Source organism: Schistocerca gregaria, unplaced genomic scaffold (genome assembly GCF_023897955.1).
Source record: "Schistocerca gregaria isolate iqSchGreg1 unplaced genomic scaffold, iqSchGreg1.2 ptg001419l, whole genome shotgun sequence".
Taxonomy (NCBI): domain Eukaryota; kingdom Metazoa; phylum Arthropoda; class Insecta; order Orthoptera; family Acrididae; genus Schistocerca; species Schistocerca gregaria.
Genome location: NW_026062720.1, coordinates 10001 through 17500, shown reverse-complemented (window position 1 = coordinate 17500; position 7500 = coordinate 10001). Strand labels below are relative to the sequence as shown.

General features: G+C 54.9%; 3 non-coding genes across 3 annotated transcripts in view; all 3 read right to left on the bottom strand.

Moving 5' to 3' along the window:
• LOC126331870 (large subunit ribosomal RNA) overlaps nt 1-1236 on the bottom strand; it is a 4222-nt gene extending 2986 nt beyond the window's left edge. Inside the window, exon 1 of the ribosomal RNA XR_007563546.1 lies at nt 1-1236. This exon is cut by the window's left edge and continues 2986 nt beyond it. This is a non-coding gene — a ribosomal RNA (large subunit ribosomal RNA).
• A 188-nt stretch (nt 1237-1424) lies between these two features.
• Nucleotides 1425-1579, bottom strand: LOC126331871 (5.8S ribosomal RNA). Its single transcript, XR_007563547.1, has one exon. It is a non-coding gene; the product is annotated as a 5.8S ribosomal RNA (ribosomal RNA).
• Nucleotides 1580-1948: 369 nt separating this feature from the next.
• On the bottom strand, nt 1949-3841 carry LOC126331874 (small subunit ribosomal RNA). Its single transcript, XR_007563550.1, has one exon. It is a non-coding gene; the product is annotated as a small subunit ribosomal RNA (ribosomal RNA).
• Between the last annotated feature and the right edge of the window lie 3659 nt (nt 3842-7500).

Below are 7500 nucleotides of genomic sequence, written 5' to 3'. Positions count from 1 at the left end.
ATACCCAGCTCCGACGATCGATTTGCACGTCAGAATCGCTACGGACCTCCATCAGGGTTTCCCCTGACTTCGTCCTGGCCAGGCATAGTTCACCATCTTTCGGGTCCCAACGTGTACGCTCTAGGTGCGCCTCACCTCGCAATGAGGACGAGACGCCCCGGGAGTGCGGAGGCCGCCGCCCCGTGAAGGGCGGGGAAGCCCCATCCTCCCTCGGCCCGCGCAAGGCGAGACCTTCACTTTCATTACGCCTTTAGGTTTCGTACAGCCCAATGACTCGCGCACATGTTAGACTCCTTGGTCCGTGTTTCAAGACGGGTCGTGAAATTGTCCAAAGCTGAAGCGCCGCTGACGGGAGCGATTATTCCGCCCGAGAGCATCCCGAGCCAACAGCGGCGCGGGTCCGGGGCCGGGCCAGGTAGGTCCGTCATCCGGGAAGAACCGCGCGCGCTTGCCGGGAGCCCGAGCGCCCAAAGGGGCGAATCGACTCCTCCAGATATACCGCCGAGCAGCCAGCCAGGACACCGGGGCTCTGCCCAACAGACGCGAACCGAGGCCCGCGGAAGGACAGGCTGCGCACCCGGGCCGTAGGCCGGCACCCAGCGGGTCGCGACGTCCTACTAGGGGAGAAGTGCGGCCCACCGCACACCGGAACGGCCCCACCCCGCGGCGAGTGGAAAGGCAACCGGACACGACCCCGCCGCGGATTGCTCCGCGCGGGCGGCCGGCCCCATCTGCCGAGGGCGGGGGCCAGTGGCCGGATGGGCGTGAATCTCACCCGTTCGACCTTTCGGACTTCTCACGTTTACCCCAGAACGGTTTCACGTACTTTTGAACTCTCTCTTCAAAGTTCTTTTCAACTTTCCCTCACGGTACTTGTTCGCTATCGGTCTCGTGGTCATATTTAGTCTCAGATGGAGTTTACCACCCACTTGGAGCTGCACTCTCAAGCAACCCGACTCGAAGGAGAGGTCCCGCCGACGCTCGCACCGGCCGCTACGGGCCTGGCACCCTCTACGGGCCGTGGCCTCATTCAAGTTGGACTTGGGCTCGGCGCGAGGCGTCGGGGTAGTGGACCCTCCCAAACACCACATGCCACGACAGGCGGCAGCCTGCGGGGTTCGGTGCTGGACTCTTCCCTGTTCGCTCGCCGCTACTGGGGGAATCCTTGTTAGTTTCTTTTCCTCCGCTTAGTAATATGCTTAAATTCAGCGGGTAGTCTCGCCTGCTCTGAGGTCGTTGTACGAGGTGTCGCACGCCACACCGCCAGCCGGCTGTGCACGCTACCGAGAAAGTACCGGTATGCGAACCGCCAGGCGACGGGCGCGCATCGCACGTTTAAGGAGACGCGGCCGGCCACACAGGCGACCACGACACTCCCACGTCTCCGAAGCGGGACAAACGCCGCGCGCTTCAGTATACGTAGCCGACCCTCAGCCAGACGTGGCCCGGGAACGGAATCCATGGACCGCAATGTGCGTTCGAAACGTCGATGTTCATGTGTCCTGCAGTTCACATGTCGACGCGCAATTTGCTGCGTTCTTCATCGACCCACGAGCCGAGTGATCCACCGTCCTGGGTGATCTTTTCCTTTTCAGTCTCCCACTGTCTCTTTCAAGACAGTAGCATTTGCGGGACTGAGGCGTCTGACGGCCCCTGTTCCACTATTTTTTTTTTGTGTCCAACGGCCTCACAGCCGATGGGCGTCGTACGGCTCCACACCGGAGCGGACAGGCACTCGGGCGAACGTCATTCAAAACCGGCGCCAGGCGCCAGGTACCGCAGGCCAGCCGCTCCAGAGCTTCAGCGCTCGTACCACACAACAACAACACTTCCGCTAGTTTTGAGAGGCACGCGTGGTTCCGCACGCGGCGCACGGCCACTGCCGTACAGGTAGCGTGTTGCGCGACACGACACGACACGCACATCGAAAGACATGCAGTCTAGTCGGTAATGATCCTTCCGCAGGTTCACCTACGGAAACCTTGTTACGACTTTTACTTCCTCTAAATGATCAAGTTTGGTCATCTTTCCGGTAGCATCGGCAACGACAGAGTCGATGCCGCGTACCAGTCCGAAGACCTCACTAAATCATTCAATCGGTAGTAGCGACGGGCGGTGTGTACAAAGGGCAGGGACGTAATCAACGCGAGCTTATGACTCGCGCTTACTGGGAATTCCTCGTTCATGGGGAACAATTGCAAGCCCCAATCCCTAGCACGAAGGAGGTTCAGCGGGTTACCCCGACCTTTCGGCCTAGGAAGACACGCTGATTCCTTCAGTGTAGCGCGCGTGCGGCCCAGAACATCTAAGGGCATCACAGACCTGTTATTGCTCAATCTCGTGCGGCTAGAAGCCGCCTGTCCCTCTAAGAAGAAAAGTAATCGCTGACAGCACGAAGGATGTCACGCGACTAGTTAGCAGGCTAGAGTCTCGTTCGTTATCGGAATTAACCAGACAAATCGCTCCACCAACTAAGAACGGCCATGCACCACCACCCACCGAATCAAGAAAGAGCTATCAATCTGTCAATCCTTCCGGTGTCCGGGCCTGGTGAGGTTTCCCGTGTTGAGTCAAATTAAGCCGCAGGCTCCACTCCTGGTGGTGCCCTTCCGTCAATTCCTTTAAGTTTCAGCTTTGCAACCATACTTCCCCCGGAACCCAAAAGCTTTGGTTTCCCGGAGGCTGCCCGCCGAGTCATCGGAGGAACTGCGGCGGATCGCTGGCTGGCATCGTTTATGGTTAGAACTAGGGCGGTATCTGATCGCCTTCGAACCTCTAACTTTCGTTCTTGATTAATGAAAACATACTTGGCAAATGCTTTCGCTTCTGTTCGTCTTGCGACGATCCAAGAATTTCACCTCTAACGTCGCAATACGAATGCCCCCGCCTGTCCCTATTAATCATTACCTCGGGTTCCGAAAACCAACAAAATAGAACCGAGGTCCTATTCCATTATTCCATGCACACAGTATTCAGGCGGGCTTGCCTGCTTTAAGCACTCTAATTTGTTCAAAGTAAACGTGCCGGCCCACCGAGACACTCAACAAAGAGCACCCTGGTAGGATTTAAACGGGGTCCGCCTCGGGACGCGAAAGCACCCCTTCGGCTCGCCCCACCGGCAGGACGTCCCACGATACATGCCAGTTAAACACCGACGGGCGGTGAACCAACAGCGTGGGACACAAATCCAACTACGAGCTTTTTAACCGCAACAACTTTAATATACGCTATTGGAGCTGGAATTACCGCGGCTGCTGGCACCAGACTTGCCCTCCAATAGATACTCGTTAAAGGATTTAAAGTGTACTCATTCCGATTACGGGGCCTCGGATGAGTCCCGTATCGTTATTTTTCGTCACTACCTCCCCGTGCCGGGAGTGGGTAATTTGCGCGCCTGCTGCCTTCCTTGGATGTGGTAGCCGTTTCTCAGGCTCCCTCTCCGGAATCGAACCCTGATTCCCCGTTACCCGTTACAACCATGGTAGGCGCAGAACCTACCATCGACAGTTGATAAGGCAGACATTTGAAAGATGCGTCGCCGGTACGAGGACCGTGCGATCAGCCCAAAGTTATTCAGAGTCACCAAGGCAAACGGACCAGACAAGCCAATCCGATTGGTTTTGATCTAATAAAAGCGTCCCTTCCATCTCTGGTCGGGACTCTGTTTGCATGTATTAGCTCTAGAATTACCACAGTTATCCAAGTAACGTGGGTACGATCTAAGGAACCATAACTGATTTAATGAGCCATTCGCGGTTTCACCTTAATGCGGCTTGTACTGAGACATGCATGGCTTAATCTTTGAGACAAGCATATGACTACTGGCAGGATCAACCAGGGAGCTGCGTCAACTAGAGCTGAGCAGCCGGCCGCCCGGGAGTGTGTCCCGGGGGCCCGCGCGAACACGCAAGCGTCCGCTCAATTATTCTGCAAACAGGAGGAGGCCGAGCTCCCCTGCACGATACACCTCGAAACCCTCTCAGGTCCCGGCGGCGCGCAGCGCCGTCCTAGGTACTTGGTCGGTTTCGAGAGAGGCGCAATCGCCCGGAGTTAGGCGAGTAGACGGTTTTAGTGCGAACACCCTTGCTCCCAACTGAGCTTGCCGCTGCCGACAGAGGCCCGGGAGCGTGCTGTCGTGGCATTGCCGGCGGGAGACAACACGCGCCACCTATGGTGACCGGCAGCTCCAACGCCAGCGCCACACAAGGGCAAAGCCCCACTTGGGTGCAGAAGCGAACTCTCCCAGCACAGCGCACGCGCCAACACGTCCGCACAACTGCGATACAAACCACCTGCGAGAACCGCTGGGGCGACCGAGCAGCAGACGGCGTCGCGGCATCCTCAACGCACACAGTCCTCAATCAGACCAGCACACTGCAGATGTCCACCGCGCTTCGCACCGGGCTCGGCTGAACCAACTTTGGCCGCCAGGCGCCGCGTGCAGGGTGCGCCGCAGCGTAGCTGCGCCGCCTGCCGAGCCCGTCGGCTGGCGCTCCTGCCACTCGGCGCCCCCCACCAGCCGCCTGTTGCGCGTGCGCCCACGCAGCGCGCGGCCAACACGCCGGGCGGCCCCCCTTCACCGGCCGGGAACAGTCCCACCAAGCCACCGCCGCGTATCGCTTCATACCCACATGGGCCTAGTCACGTGTGTGGATGTGGCGGGTACCGCTGAAACAACCGGTTAATAGCTGTACCGATCGTCGCCATCACAGATTCACCTCCAGCGTGAACAACCGCTCAACAACGGATTTCCAGTTCATTTGCGTATCTTGGGCAGTAAACGTAGATGTCCACCTACATTTGCGAATTCAACAATTCTTGCATGCCAGGATGTCATGTGTCACGACACGCTACATCAGACCACATACACACTGCGACATGTGCAGAAGAGAACACGTGGAAGGTGGCCCGCGCACGTATGCGATGTCCCTTCCGCGATCCACTGTCAACCGGCATCTGCGGCATGTCCCAGATATGGAACGCGGTCCACCAGGGTAGCACTTTGTGTGAGGCAATACGACAAAGTCGGAATACACGCGTCACTACATCACACGGCTCACGCTGACCTGACCTGACTCACCGCACCACCACCCCCAGCGACCCAGGGTGACATACAATGCGTTCGTACGTTCCTCCCACACGCCTCTACGGCGTACCACAGTGCAACCTAGCTGTTATTGGGAGACGAGACAAGTAGCATCGAGCACAACATATGGAAATTGAGATTCGACACCGTTGGGCACAGCCAGCGTACGGTCACACGTATCACACTACTTCACTCTGTACGTAACTACCGATGATCGGTACAGCGTGTGGGTTACGCGTACGACATCAGCGGACAATGGACACAGACCATACCACGACGTACACTGAGGGCGTCGACATCTGAACGCAACTGAACAGCTGCGAGGCTCATTTAACACTCAAACGCCAGACCGACCAGCTTGAGAGGACGGAGACACAAAGAGAGGGGCAGAGGGGGGGGGGGGCGATATAGTCCTATTGCAGTACAATTGACAGTGGATAGCGGGAATATGTGGAAAGTAAGCAACACTCGCAAGACATCTACATGAGGATAACAACGACACCAGAGATTCCGAGCAGTGAACTATGTTAGGCAAAGGGACAACGTGGGTTAGGTTAAGGGACAACGTGGGTTAGGTTAAGGGACAACGTGGGTTAGGTTAAGGGACAACGTGGGTTAGGTTAAGGGACAACGTGGGTTAGGTTAAGGGACAACGTGGGTTAGGTTAAGGGACAACGTGGGTTAGGTTAAGGGACAACGTGGGTTAGGTTAAGGGACAACGTGGGTTAGGTTAAGGGACAAATTGAGTTAGGTTAAGGGACAAATTGAGTTAGGTTAAGGGACAAATTGAGTTAGGTTAAGGGACAAATTGAGTTAGGTTAAGGGACAAATTGAGTTAGGTTAAGGGACAAATTGAGTTAGGTTAAGGGACAAATTGAGTTAGGTTAAGGGACAAATTGAGTTAGGTTAAGGGACAACGTGGGTTAGGTTAAGGGACAAATTGAGTTAGGTTAAGGGACAAATTGAGTTAGGTTAAGGGACAAATTGAGTTAGGTTAAGGGACAAATTGAGTTAGGTTAAGGGACAAATTGAGTTAGGTTAAGGGACAAATTGAGTTAGGTTAAGGGACAAATTGAGTTAGGTTAAGGGACAAATTGAGTTAGGTTAAGGGACAAATTGAGTTAGGTTAAGGGACAAATTGAGTTAGGTTAAGGGACAAATTGAGTTTGGTTAAGGGATAATCTGGTACAACCACAGTTAGGTTAAGCGATAATCTGGTACAGCCACAGTTAGGTTAAGCGATAATCTGGTACAGCCACAGTTAGGTTAAGCGATAATCTGGTACAGCCACAGTTAGGTTAAGCGATAATCTGGTACAGCCACAGTTAGGTTAAGCGATAATCTGGTACAGCCACAGTTAGGTTAAGCGATAATCTGGTACAGCCACAGTTAGGTTAAGCGATAATCTGGTACAGCCACAGTTAGGTTAAGCGATAATCTGGTAAAACCACAGTTAGGTTAAGCGATAATCTGGTAAAACCACAGTTAGGTTAAGCGATAAAGTTGGTTAAATTTGGTATTGTGTGGGAAGGGGGCAGAGAGGGGGGGGGTGGATAGTGGTGGCAGTACGCGGATGCCTGAGTCACCGTCAGATACGTCACGTCGGTTCGATGCTTGTAGCAAGAGGCTGGCGGGTCTGTGTCTCTCACTTCTGCAATTTTTCATGTGGTATAACACGAGGGCGGGTGGTGATATTTGGTGCCCCTCTGTGTAGGATGTGTGTTGGTGGTGTTGGTTAATCTGAGCAATGGTAGTTGTCGGAGGAGTGTGGTATTGTGCTTTTATAGGTGGACCTACTGGTCTGGTTATCATAGTGTCGACGGTGCAATGTGGCAGAGAGGGTGCACTCGACATTGTCGCATTCCAGATGTTTACGTATTGTGTGTCTCCGTTGCAGGCCGAGAGTAGTGCATGTTCGAGTGTCTGGCTGACGTGCGATTCACGTTGTGTGCCCAGTCTTACAGCACGTATAGGGACATTCGCATAAATCATCTATATGTGGCCTTGCATCATTTACTAAGCAGTGCCGTGAGACGACCGAACTATTAGGAAAGTACTGATGTACCGCATAATGTTTACCTTCCACCACACGGCGAGTATCGACTGTGCCCAGCGTTGCCACCGCAGGCAGCGGTCACCGTCACCATTGTGCGGCGGAACGGAACATCTATATCCTCAGAGGAGCACTCTTTGCCGCCGGGCGTCAGGTCTCGCGGCCTGCCGGCCAGCGCCCATGACGAACTTACTGCATGTATAGGGACAGCGGGAATTTGGCATACTTGATATAACTCTTCATGAGACGCAAGATATAGGGGTGGATTGCAACTTACGACTGCGAGAAAAGTCCGCCGTTCATCCGCCGGAGTTGCGATTTCGGCGGGGCACGTACGGTCGCGGGTGGAGCACTTGGTGCG